Consider the following 16751-nt stretch of genomic DNA (forward strand, 5'->3'; position numbering starts at 1 on the left):
CAATGCTGTGACTGTAATGCCAAGTGTTTTGTAAGGTATAAAAGGTTGGGTCTCAGCTCACTTGTTAGAGCACCTCCTGAAAGACACCGTGTTTCGTGTCCGAAATGACTGGCTCTCCTCATGAGAATTAAACTCTGTTCTTGATTCCTGCTTCCAGCGCCCGTCTCTTTATTTGGTAACTATTTAACATGGGAACTAAGAGGCGGTTTGCGCCAGCGGCCTGGGCATCGGTAGTAATCTGGGCTCCTGTTTTACAATTGGCGTCCCAACGCGGGGTCCATCAGTGACATAAGGTTCGGTAAGAGAGATCCAGACGAAGAAGCGAACATCTAAAATGATCGGAGTATACCTGCCTTGAGAGGGCCCTAGCCCGGCTGCCGATCGAAAGAACTTCACCAATTCTGAAAGGACCTCTCTTGAGTGACCTATTGTCCTGACTGGAATCCCACAGGAATGCTGCATGGAGTAAGAGAACAATCGGGCGCTGGAGGAGGAAGACGAGAAACTGTCCGTATGGTCCGGTCCGGGCAAGATTAAGTAGGGTGTTTTTACGCCTGATTGGTAGGGTGGTTCTATCCACCTGATTGATTGATTGTATTGGAATCGGTATTTGTATACTGATATTGTTGGTATTGGTTCATTTAGCTTTGAAGGCTACTTGACATATTGGTTCTCTTCTGGAGAACGAGACATTCTCTGTTTGCAAACAGCGGCGAATAGGAACGTCGTCCCTCTTTGCAGATAGAGAAGGGTAGGTAATGCAGACTTTTGTCCCCGTTGTAATCCGTCATGCCTACCTTTCTCCCCACTGATTGTTTGAAATCGATTAATAATCGATTGTTGCTCTTTGAGATCTTCCCTGTCTACAAACTGAGATGAGTAGAAATATTCTGTCTTCCTTTCTGGATAGCGAAGGGCAGGTAATGCAGACGTTTGTCCCCGTTGTAATCCGTCATGCCTGTTTTTCTCCCCACTGATTGGTTGGTTGCCTGGACATTGTTGTTCCAGGAATTGTTTCGTTTGAGGTATTTTCTACTTGCAAACAACGTGGAATAGAAATATTCTGTCTAGTCTTTGCAAGTAGTAAAGGGTAGGTTATGCCCCTTTGTGAATTCGTCAGTCCTACCCACTCCCCACTGTTTGGTTATTTGGGGGGTAGCTCGCATGGTCCGCCCAGGAGACTACCCTTATGGAGGACATATGCTCCCCGCTCATGGGCCATTTAGTGGAAGTAGACCATCTGGTCCGTCCAGGAGGCTACCCTAGTAAGTGGAAGTACATCGCTCGGTCTGTCCAGGATGATACCCTAATGAAGGAATATATGTTCCCCTTTTGATCGATAATCTAGTTCTACCCCGGACCATTTTTTTGGGAGGGAACTCATCTGGCCCGTCCAGAAGTACCCCCTAGTGAAAAGGACACATAAAAATATGAAGTGATCACCGTTCCCTACTAACAGAAAGCTTTAGCTCGAAACACGCTAAGGAAGAGAAAGAAAATAAAAAGAAATCAGGCTAAGTCAGTAACCCCCTGATGAGCTTTTGACTTCACCAAAAATAAGAAACATTAGAAATAGTTCGTAATAAGAGATGTAAAATGGCGAAAAGGTTTGACAACAAAAAAAATAGCCGCGAGGTAGCTAGGCTTCACTGCCTGTTCCTGCTCCCAACATGTCTGCCTCATTGCCCACCACGCCCAAATAACGGTCACACGAAATAGAAACAAATTCAATAAGGTACCTACCCCCATTCCCGGAAACTCCCGAAGTGCAACAGGTCCGCGGTCACGCCCATCCGGAAGACGAGGCCTCGAGGCACGAGGAGCTCGCCTGGACGCGGTCAGTAGGAGATGATGTTGGGCAGGCGGTCCAAAGAATGACAGAGACCTCTCCTTCTCTCCTCTTCTGCTGCCCTGCAGGCCACGGGGGGGGGGGCTGTCTTGCCTCAGCCACCGACCACCCCCCCCCTTCTGTCTCTCACCTGGTCCGACCCACGAAGAAGGCCGAAGCCAAAAGCGAGAATGGCGGCGCTTGCAAGTAGTCCCGCCACATGTCAAATTCCTGGATAGTTACAGGTAGTGCCGCCACATGTCAACGCCTGCATAGTTACAGGTAGTCCCGCCACATGTCGACGCCTGGACGGTTCCAGGTAGTCCTGCCACATGTCAAGAGAAAAGGGGGGGATGTCTTGCCTCAGCCACCGACCCCCCCCCCCATCCTCAATGGCTGGCACGGCCAATATCGAAGCGACGGAGCCGAGGAACGGCGCGGGGTCGATGGAAGGGGGAGGCGGCGCGAACGAGCCTCCACCACCTCCCTCCAGGTGGAGGCTTCCAGCGACACCCCAATGCTCTTTGCTTAAAGAGGGTCAACATCAAAAAGCGGTCTTCTGCCCAGGACGGGCATGCACCTCATGCCTTCTCTCCTCAACCTTGAAGATTCTATGAGAACCAGGGGGGCACCCCGATCCCTCCTCATGGGTGCCCCCGCCCCCTTCACTGGGAACCACGACATCGGTGCAACTCCTGCCGGCGCCAGCGTCGGATTGGAAATGGCTAAAATGCAGCCACGGCACAGACTTGTTCAGTTCCGGAGGAACACCAGAATGACCCGGTAGGAAAATTGTTGCCGCCCTCCCCACTCTTTGACTCATGGTCCATATTTGTTAGACTGTTAACCACATAGCACAAAACTTTTTGAACTCCCAACGGAAGGTTCTGGTCCAACCACGAGTCATTGGAGATATTCTGACTGCGCTGGAACTCGCCTGGCCCCACCCAAAATGGCGCCGACACAAAGTGAGACTTTTGAATAAACTTTATTGCACCCTGACCACGCAGCTTTTTGCCCCGAGATATGTATGTAGTTTTCTTGGATAATGAAAGTAGATACGAAGGATATTGAGTATGTGCTTGGACAATGAACTGACTTAGGGTGGGTACTGATTATGACTTGGAAAATGAATTGGTGTAATTTAGGTAATGAATGAACATTGGATAATGAATTTATGAATTTATTAAAGATGAATTACTGACATGCATCATGCTTGCTCTGTAGGAAAGTTTTAATACGATTTTATTGCACTGCTGCACTTTATGCAATGAACTGCCACCAATTTCGTTTATTAAAAGTATTTTGAAAAAGAAAGCATGGTTGTAGCAGTTGCATTAATGAGTTTTGGATGCCTTACTACTGTGAGCGAAGAATAAGTATGATGAAGGATGTAGATCAAAAGGGATCAGATATTTAGCAGCTACATTATGTATCGCAGGCAGCCAGGAAAAGTGTTTTAGACACCCTTAAAACGACACCACAGAAATGCCACCTGGCCGTCACCCTTGCACCCGACAAAGAGGGTTACGACCAAGTAACTCATGTAGATATGCAGATCGTCAATGATTATCTATCTGACATTACTGGTCCCTCTGGGCTTAAACGCCGAGATGGTAAAGAAATGCAGTACGCGGAGATAGGTCGAGTATGTGGTAGGTAAAAACATTTTCTGACTACTACATGCTGATGTACTTTGAATGCCACCCCCCCCCCCTTTTCTTCTCCTCCCTTCTGCAGGTCCCGTCGGAACGTCGGCTGAAGTATGGAGAAGCGACGATCGAGCGACCGACAAAAGGAGACAAAGGGGGATCTGAGCATAGTACTTATGCTAACAAGCTTTGACAGACGTAGACTTACACAGGACTGTTCCTCCTTAAAACGTAACGACTGGGAGGATGGACTGACATAGAAATTGGACGGGTACTGTATGACGAAAATTGACTCGAAATGACGCGTTAGATAATGTAACTGGATGTTTGACTAGGTAGGGAAAGGACAAAGAAAAATATACGGGTAAGGGTTACCACGGCGCCACCCGCCTGGGAGGTTAGAGATGTTGCTGATGTTCAAAATGCACTGCCCCCCTTTCTCACACTCTTATAGATATAGCCAAGCTGTCCGACTGTTCTCCCGATCAATACTTGCCGTTGCCTCAGCCTGGAGAACTTCCCACCAAAGGAAGGAACTGAAAAATGGTTTAAGATCCAACCATGGGTAAATAGCACGACCAGGTTAATTTCTGACCGACCAACCGAGGTGTAAGTATTGGCAATTGAGAACACTCGCAGAGATAATGGGCGAGAAAGAAAAGGAGGGAAGGGTAGAAAGAGCTAAGCACATAGATAAATAGGATAGTAAAGATACGTAGGATATAATATGGATTCTGTTGGCCACCTGTTGTTTTCTGTTTTGTTGTGAATGTCTTATATATGTGTAGCACATGTGCTGTCTTCCCTGTCTGAGTGTGTGTGTATGTAATGTACGGGTTTATGTCTTCCCTCTGTCTGTATTTGTGTGTTATCTGACCTTTGCTGTTCTGTGTTGTGAACGCACTAAATGACCTATTTTCGTACACGTCTCTCTCTCTCTCTTTCTCTCTCTCTCTCTCTCTCTCTCTCTATCTCTCTACATGTCATACGTGTACCGAATGGCTCGTTTAGATTGCGGACGACTCTCACTCTCTATGAGAGTCTCCCTATTTTCTCTCCCTCTTTTTGGTAAAATTGTGCCCCACCGGCACCAGTCTGATTTGATACATATTGAACGCGAAGGTGTTCAGCGAAATTGACCGAAACTAAAAAGATTGTATCTCGCCATATTACTACCTCTCCTTTCTGCAAAATGAATGAACTTGAATTGGCTGAGAAGGAAAGGACAGGTAAGACGACTAAGGTCCCCCAAACCTGGCCATTTATAGGGGAACTGTATGTCAATGGCACCTCATAGCATCATCAGAGACGAACGCCAGCGCCTAGATTGACCCCCAAACGTCCAGATTGCCCCACCCCCTTTGCACCCAAGCGCGAGCGCCCGAAGCATCCCCACCCCATCTTGATAGACCCCAGCTGCTGTCCCGGATATAAACATGATGACCATGAGTAGCTGTTGACCCTCAAGAAAATATGGTTCTACCTGACTCTCGATGATGGCACCCCCGCCCTGTTTGAAAGGATTAGCCAGTCCTGAAGTGAAATGCTCCGTAATGTTGAATATGATGAAATGCACAGTTGATGGGAATATCATTTACCCTCACTTGAGTTATAAATAGGACGATGAATAAACCTGCCATGAACTCAGTAGGAATGCTGACACATGCACTGCTTGGTAATGGACCTCTGACTGTGACCAATGAGCGTATCTCCCAAATGCATAGAATTGAGGGAGGAATTCACATGCGTAGATATCTTCTTCTGCCATTTCTCTAAAACCTTGTCTTGTACCTATTCAAAGATTCACGATCACCGAAGGAGAAGGGTCAGATGTGACGTACAGCCTGGCTGCAGATCTTGGGACACGTGTGACCTCGACCAAAGGTGGAGCTGCAGAGCAACAAGATACGGGACGAGACCGCAATTTCAACGTGGAAAATGAAAAATGACGGGCCGCCTTGAAGCCCTTTCCTTCTGCTAACCCACATGTGCCTGGAGTCTCTGTCCCCCTTCTTTGGGCCCGATTGATGGGCCTGCCTGCTTGTTATCCTTTGCTCCCTTGGTCCCTTTTGTGTGTCCCAGGAACTCTGACCCAACTCCGCCCTCTCTCCTATCGACTATTTGAACCACACTCACCCTCTTTTCCACGTGACTTTTTGCCAAAAGGAAGAACTGCATTCATATGGGAAAAGGGTGTTGCCACGGAAATATAGGTGCCGAGCATAAGGCGCCGCCAAGCGGATTGTTTAGGGAACAGGACTGTGGTCTAACAGCAGAGGACTGACCGCACCCTGCAACGCGTAAGGATAGAACCGAGCTGGACCTATAGCTCCACCGCCGGTGCTCAACAGCGCCAACGAAAGTACACGGACTAGAGCCTACCAGTGATGGCTCAATGACAAAAAGACACTGTGATGAAGAAACCTTGTGTATTGAACTGAATTCCACTCTCAACTACCTGGTCAAAAACTGTTCATTGGTCACATTTTTTTAGAAAGATTTATGCTATGTAGTGCGTTTAATTGTCAGGAACACAACGAAATGCAATTTCCTATGTGCTGCATTCTGCCCATCACCTCAACTGTCTATGATCGTACGCCAAATGTTAGTATCGACAAAATGCTAATTTATCAACAATGCTTGTCTGCCTGTAACCCCATCAATTACAAAAATGACTGCTGTAATGTAAAAAGGGGCGACTGTAGAAATTGAAGAAATTGATGTACATGAACAGCATTCATTTCCCTTATTCTCCCACTCCTCTCCCTGTGAGCACCATGAATACCGTAAATTATTGACCATAACACTCTGCCAGTAAGAACCCGTACCCCTATGCATATGTACAGCCATTCTAGGCACCATGGCCTTTTACCCATTGGAATCCCCGGCTTCCCTCCTGCGCGTATCTTAAACCCCCTCTTTCATGCATAGACCATGAAACCCTCTCCCTCTGCGCGACCCTGCTGTGAAAGGCAACTCTCCTGCTTGACCCGCACAAACCCCCCCCCCATTCCCTCTTGAAGAGGCATCCTTCGCCTTAACTGGCATAGCCCTCCCCAACTGCACCTGACTGCCCCCGCTCTCTCTCTTTTACTGGTCATAAGATCTCTCTCTCTCTCTCTATGTGACTCTGTCCCCGTGTCCACCCTGGCTCCCCCTCCCTTCTCCTCACATGGGCAAGCCATAAACCTTCTTCTTCTGCAAGACCCTGTCCTTGAAGAGCCACGGCCGCGCCTGACCAACACCTCCTTCCCTTCCATGAATGCCCCTCTGTTGACAAGCCTTCCCTCCGCGCTCGATTGTCCACGCAGCATGAATACCACTCCTTTGATGACCTCTTCCCCCGAGTCCGGCTGACCACACATGTCCGAGGCCATCGCCTGAGTCAGGAGATACCATTTACTGCCCTTATTGTATGAAGTCACTCCTCTTCAAAGGACCCACTATTGATCTTGGTCTCCCCACCCCCTGGGCTGCGATCAGGCACACACATCCTAATAATCAGCGGAACATTCAGTTGTGTCATTGCTCTCTCTCTTATCAGCAGGTCAAGGGTCCCTATTGTGAACACATGTGGGGTAGGATTGACACGAGGATTATAGGGTTATCTTTCCTTCGTTTCACAATGCTGTGACTGTAATGCCAAGTGTTTTGTAAGGTATAAAAGGTTGGGTCTCAGCTCACTTGTTAGAGCACCTCCTGAAAGACACCGTGTTTCGTGTCCGAAATGACTGGCTCTCCTCATGAGAATTAAACTCTGTTCTTGATTCCTGCTTCCAGCGCCCGTCTCTTTATTTGGTAACTATTTAACATGGGAACTAAGAGGCGGTTTGCGCCAGCGGCCTGGGCATCGGTAGTAATCTGGGCTCCTGTTTTACACACCTTCCTGGGGCACTATTCATTATGAAAGCTGACATGCCTACTGAACCCGGCTTATTGCAGTTGTCTTGACGGTGAGGTAGGAGAATGATCTTCCTCCAGTTCTTGTATTGTGGATCCTCGGGATGGATGTGAAGGCAATTCGGAAAGATCAGAGTTGTCTGGTGAGTTTGTGGAATGTGAGGCAGTGGTTCGGGTACACTGGTTTTTCATTGTTCAGGGCTTTGTAGGCATGAGTGAGGAGCTTGAAAGTGACTCTTGCTGACTGGAGCCAGTGGAGTTCTCAGAGGTGTTGTGTGATGTGGCTGAGACAGGGGATGATGATGATCAGTCTGGTAGTGATGTTTTGGCTGTAGTTTAGTTTCCTAAGCTGTTTCTGGGTAACGCAGGTGTAGAGTGTGTTGCTGTAGTCAAGTCTCCAGGTAATGAGTGCAGCTCGTCTGGCTATCCCAGCTCTGGACAGTGTGGAGGAACGCAGAGACATGGGGTTGCTCTCATCATGATGAATTTGACACCTTTTTTCGTGCCTCGAGGGGCATTGACTACAACACTAGCAACTCGACTGTATCCAATAAGATGTATCCGTCCTTCCCAGACACCATTCATTATATTTACGATTGCTTCTTCACCTACCCAGACCCCGACCGGGTTGGAATTATCACCGGTCTAGGGATTATTCATGCCGTCTATTACAACTTGGCCCTGAAGAGTCAGAGTTGACTGTTCTCTGACAAAACACGTGTCGGCTGGTCTCTGTGCAAACAAGCATTAAAAGCAACAAGAAAAGACATGGCGATTTCTTGTCTATCTGTTTATTACATTAACATACTCTATATTGTGATCTTATGTGTGCACAGGTCCATTGGTTATTACTGTATGGGTTTGGAGTTCCAAACACTAGCTTAGGGGATATTAGGGTCACCCCTTTCCTGTTAGCACAATATTACTCAGTTCTATGTCAATCTGACAGCCGGTTATCCTGCTGAGCGCAATTGTTTCCTTTATACTGAAAACAACTGTTTCTCTGGATACGATGAGTGTATGGGTGACCATCATTCTGGATTCTGTTGGGCTCCATCTGAAAGCTTTTCAGAGTAGTTGGAGCATGTGTAAGCAGGCTGAGGAAACTGTGTTGATTTGGCAGTTCATCATGAGTGAAGAGTCCAGTGTGATGCCAAGGATGCGTGTATATATGTATATATGTTAGAAATGCTATTACTCATTAGTAAAACAGAAAATATACTAATTTAATTTTTGATGTACCTTGGTATATATGTTTAACACTTCTAAACTTGCGTACACTTTAAAAAAACGGAACAAAAAATATAAAACAATACAGACCAGTCAGTTTACTTTCATGCTCATGGTTGTACCCCAAAACTCCATCGCGTGTGGTCAAAATAAAAACATGCAGGTCAAAAAACACTTTTTGTATGGATACATGGTTCTAACTATAACTATCTACTGATGACCACCAGTAGGTAATATCTATCTATTTATATATGTTCCCTGAAAAAAAACAAAGGATACAGGGATGTTATGGTTAGGCTCAAATTTCACATGCGAAAAACCATAGATATTCAGCAGTTATAGTTACCTGAGATAACTATAACTTAAGCCCTCCCAATACACTGCTTATGACTTCTACCTCAATCATCGCATCTCCCTCACAGCGGAATATTTCCCAGGCAGGAAAAACATGATAGTCGACTGGAGCATCTGTCTTTTCAAAGATTGCAGTAACTGGAGACTGAATCCTTCAGTGTTCCGGCAACTATACCATTTGTGAGGTCTGTGCAGACTGGACCTGGTTGCATCACAGCTCAATTGACAACTTTCAAACTTTTTCCTTTGGAGACCAGATCTGGAAGCCCAAGCTACAGATGTATTTCTCTAGGACTGGTCTCAGTTATGGGATTATGCCTGTCCCTCATTCCTAGTGATACCCATTTCCCTGTCGCAAATCAGGCGTCAGAGAACAAAAATAATTCCTGTAAACCCATATTGCAGGGCTCAACCTTGGTTCACGGTCGCTCTAACTCTAGTTACTGCTCCTCCAGTTCTGCTCCCAGTTTGACCAGTTCTCCTCTAGGATCTAGAGGGAATTCCTAATCTGTTAATCCTGTCAGATCAACTCAAGTTGGAGGCTTGGTTAGTTCCAGGGAAAGATGGTATACCCCAAGAATTTCACAACAATCTGAGATTTTCATTAGTCAGTCCTTTGCACCCACAAACAGTATTCCTCAGCTTGGAGGAGATGGTATGTTTGGCGCAACACATGGTTTGTTGATTCTGTGGAGGCAGAGTGCTGTTTGATAATACATTTTCTTTCCGACTTGTCATCTTCTGGTTTGGCATACAGGAGGGTGAATAATTTCAGGTCTGCAATTTCCGCAGGGTATTTTCCAATTGAAGGTAAACTAGTAGGCAAACACCCGTTGGGCTGCATAATGAGGGGATTTATTTGCTCAAACCTCCGAGACCCAGGTATATGTCTATTTTGGATGTGAAAGTTGTCCTCAGAATTCTTGGAGCAAGTCCTGACATACAGGTATTTGTTAAGCAAACAAGTTTCAGCCAAGCTCACAATGTTGTTATGCCTGATTTCATATTAGAGGGTTTCAGATGTACATGTTCTGGACTTGGCAGTCAGAGATTTTTCTCTGTAAGTTGTTACAATCACTATCTCTCGCCAGACCAAATCTAAATCCAGTTTGGTAACTTACCTGAGTTTCCCAATAGATTATGAGACTTCTACTTGTGATGTGAGACAGGAAGTTGGGGGGGTCAGCTATTCATTTCCTTACAAGATGCTTTCAGACCGGTGTTTTTGGCTACATTAGCCAGATGGATGTGATGGTTGCTGGCAGAAGCAGGTATTGACATATCTGTCTTTGGTGCTCATTCCACCAGGAGAGCTATGGCATCCAAAGTCATATATTTTGAGTTCTCGCATAGAGGAATTCTCAGAATTGCAGACTGGTCTTCACAATCTACATTTAGGAAATATTGCTATAAACCTATTGCTGATGTGTTGTCTGTGTTGGTAACACAGCTTTAAACTAGCATAATCGAAGCCTCTGGTCCTGACATAGAATGAACGATTTTATGGCTTATGCGTCAAGAATTTTCAATTTTATCAAGGGCATGGAGGGGAGGATTATACCAACAATTAGATGCATTTTCTTCAGTGCATTTGTACAATTTTGAAAACTGTCATAAAAATGTTTTGAAGCAAAATTGTGCTGCTTTTCTTCTCCCACATGATATTTATTTGCAGTATTCTTCAGTACGGATGTCTGGTGAGAGACCTTACATTGGTTACTTTATATTTCAGGAAACTACCAGAAGAATAGTTGAGATGTTAATATTGGTCAGGTGGACTCTGTTCCCCTAAGAGGAGCCATGTATGGCTTGTTGCTTTGCTCTTAGAGGCCCTGTACGGAGTTTTATCATGGGCCCTGGTTGGATGATTGTTATCTCTGTTGTTAATCACTTGGATCATTGATGTCATCAGTCATGTTATTTGAGATGTCATCAGTGATTTCTCCAGTGATCTCACTGACAATGTCATGAGTGATGTAATATTTGAGGTCATAAGCAGTGCATTGCGAGGGCATAAGTTATAGTAAGGTCAGGTAACTATAACTGCTGAATTCACTGGTTTTGTGTGTGTGAAATCTGAACCCAACTATAATGTCCCTGTAACCTTTGCATTTTCTGTGTTTTTTTAAATGTGTTTTTTAATTCTATTTCTAAAGTATAACACCTTAGTAAGCTTTGGTGTTTTTAGTGAATTTCTAAGGTTGTTTAAATTCTATTTCCTAACTATAACATCACTGTAACCTTTTGGTTTTTCATTGAATTTTGAAGAATTTTTCAAATTGTATTTCCTAAATTGAACTTGTAACATTTGAGAGTGAGTGTGTGGGTAAGTCTGTGAGTGTCTCGCTGGGCATGTGAGTGGATATGCAAGCGTCTGATTGGGTCTGTGAATGGGTCTGTGAATGGTGGATGAGTGTCTGAGTGGTTGTCTGAGTGGGTGTCTGAGTGTCCAAGTTGATCTGTCAGTAGGTGCATGAGTGCCTGGGTGGGTCCTGCTCATTTTTTGTTTTTTTCTGCTCACTTATGACCTTTATTATTTGGCCTCTTTCTACATGCTTCTGATCTCTATATTGCCTCTTTCTGCCCATTGCTGACTCCTATTTTACTTCTTCCTGCTCATTTCTGATCTCTATTTTGCCTCTTTCTGCTAGTTTCTGACCTTTATTTTGCTTCTTTCTGCTAGTCTCTGATCTCTATTTTACCTCTTTCTGCTAGTTGCTGACATTTATTCTGCCTTATTCTGGAAGATCCTCACCTTTACTCTGCCTCTTCTTGCTCATTTCTCACCTTTATTTTGCCTCTTTGTGCTTGTTGCAAACCTTTATTCTGCCACTTTCTTCTCTTTTCCCCCGGACTGTGGCTCAAGGCCCCCGCAGTCGCAGCTGCCTGTCCTCCCCCTGTGGAAGCAGGCATTGCTGCTGCATAGGGGAAGTTGCTGGAAAGGCAGCTCCCTCTGTGCAGAAGCAATAGTTTCAACTAATTCCCTGTCTGCATGTCTGCAGGCAGGGAAAGAGAGGAAACCTCTGCTTCCAGTGGGCGGTAGCACTTTGGCTGCTCCTGCTGGAGCCAGAGTACTTGCTCCAGCTTCACAGGGGGTTCCTGCTGATCCCTTTCATTTTGTTTATTTAGGGGCACAGTCCCCCTATATGTTTTTGTAGCCCCAGAGAGATAGTTGTCCCTAGGGCATGTTATGCCCTTGAAGGGGGGCTTTGTGCACCCCCTTCCTTTTATATTTATTATACAGGGCATGCCCTTGGGACCTGGCCCACTCGTGGGCTTGATTAAAAACAAGCATGGGAGACAGCACTTGTTTCTTTATTTTTTTGTAATTTTGCAGCTGATTTGCAGCTCTGTCGCATTTCAGTGGATATTTTCTTTAAAAAAAGGCTTTTTTGATAATGCAGAGTCCATCTGGGACTCCAAGACCAAGGGTTTGTAGTCAGGGTATTATTACCCTGCCTCCTTTTCTTTAAAATTATATTTTTGGTGGCACCTGGATGAATCTGAGTGATTCCTGGTTGAAGTTTTGGCAGCCAAACAGATTTCGACACAGGTGCTATCGGATCCTTGAGAGTAGCTTTCTGAACCAACAGCTGCCTTTCTGCTAAATTTGGCGTAATTACATTTACCAGTTCGCGCTGTAATCATGTCTGAAATCCCTATTGGAATTTGCATGTGGAAAACATGTTTTGGGATCCCCCTTTTTCAAGGCCCCTGCTTGATGGATCACCCACAAATTTCAAGACAGCAGCTGAAGTGAGCATCGTACTGACTTTGAATATTTCACAAGCCTTCATCAAACAGCACCAAAGTTATTGGTAAAACAAGATGCTCTTACTATGGAAACCATGTCTTAACTATAACTACCTACTAGCGACCACCAGTAGGTAATGTGTGTGTGTGTGTGTGTATATATATATATATATATATATATATATATATATATATATATATATATATATATATATATTTAAAGTAACATAATGTATAAAATAAACTAGTACACACATTAGATGCTGTCATCAGTGATGTCATGAATGTTGTCATTTAAGATGTCATCAGTGATGTTATAAATAATTTCAGAGAACATATCATGGGTGATGTAATATGTGAGGTCATATGCAGTGCATGGCAGTGGCACACGTTATAGTTAGCTCTGCTAACTACTAGACCTGGTGAATATATGTACGTTATTAGTTCAAACGTGCAATTAATCAATCAGCATTTGTGGAGTGTGGAACGGTCACCCCAGCGGGTACCTTAGAGCTGGGGTGCGAGGTCTCCATTGAAAAGCCAGGTCTTGAGGAAACAGCTGGAAGAGGGAAGAAACAAGAAGAGAAATGCAAAACAGAGAGTTGAAATACAAGTGAGCAGAAAAGGCAAAACAAAGGACAGAAAAATAAGACAAAAAGGCCAATTAGAGGACAGAAAAATAAGCAGAAAAAGCTAAATAGATTTTAGAAAAGAGAGCAGGAGAGTGAAAACAGAGGTCAGAAAAACTAGCATAAAATGCAAAATAGAGAAACAGAGGGCAGCAGTTAGACAGGCAACTTATTCATTGTTTATTAGACATATCACATCAACCACTGTGAATCACTGTATAATTATGGACAGATTCATCATGTGAAAGTGTTCAGTACAGAAAGATTGTGAAAGTAAAATCATCTATGCATTTTTGTGGATACAACTAATACTATCTACCTTCTTAAGGCCTTTTAGGGCCGGATTTATCAAATTTTTATGCTACGCAGCACAGCAACCAAAAATGCTGCATTGCGTGAGGAGAGAGCAGGACAGTGCCGTATCTACAGAGATATGGCTCTCTGCTCCCCTCTCCCTAGAGCTGGAACAGAATTTTGCTGCTGAGTTCAGGCACACACCTTTGCACCATAGTTCAAGGGCATGTGCATACGTTTAGCAAAGGTTTTGTACAGTAAGACTCCCTTCCAGTACAAAATACTATGCTTTGACAATATTTAAATCTTTTCCCACTTTGTATGTGTGTTGTACAGTGCAGTACACATGCAAAGCTGGAAATAATGGAGAAATAAAAACATTCATCCTTTTAAAGCATGCTTTCATATGGCGTTGATTTTTGAAGCAACACTGTGTCTCCAATTTTTGGTACATGGGGTTTTGCATCAAAAAATGTGTTTTCATGGGCACACCCATGTATTTCCTCCTTGATGCTAAGTAACACAAAGCACCACCGGCGGCAACTTTGCGATAATTTTAGGCAATTTCCAGCACCGGACAGCCAATCAAGAAAAAAACATTCTATGCTGGTCTGTGGTACTTTTGTGATGCAAAGACATGGCAAAATGTTGGCAAATCTGCCCCTCAGCCTTTTTCTTCCTTCATCCATGTTAGCATATACATCTTCTAATACAATATGTAAGACACTCTGAAAGTCAAAACACAAAAAACAATAATCATACACAAAAATACAGGTAAACTTTACTTTCTTATTATCAAACATTATATACTCATCAGAACAAAAAGCCAATTACTTTAAACAATGATTTATTCATTTTCTGTTTCCAAAGATAAACCTTGTATATTTTTTCACAGCCTCATGCACTTTAATTCTTTCATTCATCCAATACAGTAACAGTCTCGCAAGAGTTATAACCTTAATCCTATTTTTCATCCCCAACAACACCTCAACGCATTTATGGGTGAATTGTTGCTTAGGACAGTATGGGAATTCAGCCAACTTAATTTAGCACAATGGCTTTTAAATATGCAGTGGTTACAAGCCAATTGTTTTCATCAAAATTATGAAGCTGGATGATTGGTAGAAAGTGATTACAGATTAATGTTTTTATAGGTGCACTAATTGAATATTTACAAACTATATACAGAGAATATACAAATACTTTTTGGGATTTGATGTATAGTAACTCATCCCCCTACCACATATACAAATTGCCATTTATATGAAATATTAACAGCAGTGAATCTTGCTCCTCCCTGAATCTTCCGCCTTGGTCTTGTTGATCAAAGACAAAACAAATTATTAAGCAACCAAAAATTAACTGTTGCTGCATTTCTTTACTTTAGTATTAAATATCTTTTATTGAACATGTCAACACAGTATGGGCACAAAACATTTATAGGTTTCCAGGGTCCCAGTGTAGCAGAAGGGCATTCAATACGGTGCTGTACTTACAGGATCATGATTATACACAGCAAGCCGCCTACAACCCGCCACGGGCCGGCCGCGTTTTAACCCCTTCGCTGCTGATGACGAGCTCAGCTCGTCATCAACTACTACGGCGCTCGTATGCTGAGGGCGAGCTGAGCTCGTCATGTAACATGGGTTTTTGAAATCTGCAGCACACCACTGTAAATCGTACCGCGGTTAAGGTGTTAAAGGAAGCACCTTTTCTCAGGAAACTGGGTTTGCTATTTTTTTTAGAAGAGCATTATGTCACATAAGCCCTGACTGATCACCAGGTCCAAGTTCATTTTTTAGAAGAAATAGTGTTTACATTGAAACAATTCATATACAATACTATGTTTATTGGCTTCCAATTCAAATAGACATACAAACATTAAATTAAAGACATTATAATATAAATTCAAAGAAATAAATCTTCACTGTCTTTTTACATGAAGAAGAATAGCAATGGACTTGTCAAGGCACCAAACCATGAGGGAAGATTCTTTCGTGCTGACATAAATATCAGAGGTATAGTGATACAAAAATCAAACCTAGTCGAGAAAACATTTGATTCATTCATTCTAGAGAAACCCACTAGCATGAAGGTCAACACTCCTATCCAAAATTGATATGTACTGAGTGATTTGTGCCAGTTTATAGCTAAGGAATGTGCCCAAAATGGTTATTTACTCATTTAGTCCTAAAGCCAGGCCCAATAAGAGAAACATAACAGCTGAACCTCCCTCTCTTTCAAGAGGAAGGTCAATACTCATACTGATCATCATGCTAATTTCATGTTCCCCGTATCGGATATTTTCATTTTGGTATGTTTGCATGCATTTATTTCATGGTCCAGAGTGTTTCATTCTCTTAGCACAAAGCTAAATTGTCTTTGACAGTCTCCTATAAGTAATGCAAGAGTATTGGAACATTAGTGGCATAGAAGACAGATCAGCTAACAAGTGTGTCAAGTGGTAAATCGATTGATTATTGACAACACTAGGATTGGCACCAGTGGCTGGCCATGTCCTTTACGTTGCTTGAGCAATGTTCCGTGCTGAACCCCAGATACATTGTTGGTTGGTGTTTTTAGTATTTTCTGTTGAGGGTCCAACAGTTATGTCCTAGCCGTATGTGACTGTTTCTTTATGGAACTATTTATGCCACGGTAGAAATGGAACTTTACCTTCACACACATGTCTACTGTTACTGTCGAAGAACTTTAAGTTTTAGTACTAATGGCAACGGATGCACTCCTTTATATGTTTGGAATGGGGGAAACATGAGAATATAGCCCAAATAAAGAAAATATTCATGCAAGTCTAAATAAAACTGATTGTGGGAAGTTTTCTCGGAAAATTCTGTTTTACAGTAGTGATGCTTTCTATGATATGATACTGCTGATGGACAAACAATGGAATTTACAAGATTAATTCACTCCCTGATCTACGGCACATAGAAAAGATGACTCAAGTGTGGAGGTAATCTCACAACTAATTTGATAGCAGAGGAAATATAAGAATGCTTGGTCAGTTCCCTCTTTTTTGCTTAAACCCAAAACATGTATCCACAACATTGACAGTTGACTGTATGTAAGATATACAGGCTGTCAAATAAAATC

General features: G+C 43.4%; 1 protein-coding gene across 1 annotated transcript in view; it reads right to left on the minus strand.

Moving 5' to 3' along the window:
* LOC147696937 (uncharacterized) overlaps positions 1-16751 on the minus strand; it is a 349180-nt gene that overhangs the window by 235221 nt on the left and 97208 nt on the right. Inside the window, exon 2 of the mRNA XM_086936091.1 lies at positions 13224-13276. The gene's annotated coding sequence lies outside the window, so the exon portion shown is untranslated. The remainder of the gene's footprint in view (positions 1-13223; positions 13277-16751) is intronic.

Source organism: Lissotriton vulgaris, chromosome 8, assembly GCF_964263255.1.
Source record: "Lissotriton vulgaris chromosome 8, aLisVul1.2, whole genome shotgun sequence".
Classification (NCBI taxonomy): domain Eukaryota; kingdom Metazoa; phylum Chordata; class Amphibia; order Caudata; family Salamandridae; genus Lissotriton; species Lissotriton vulgaris.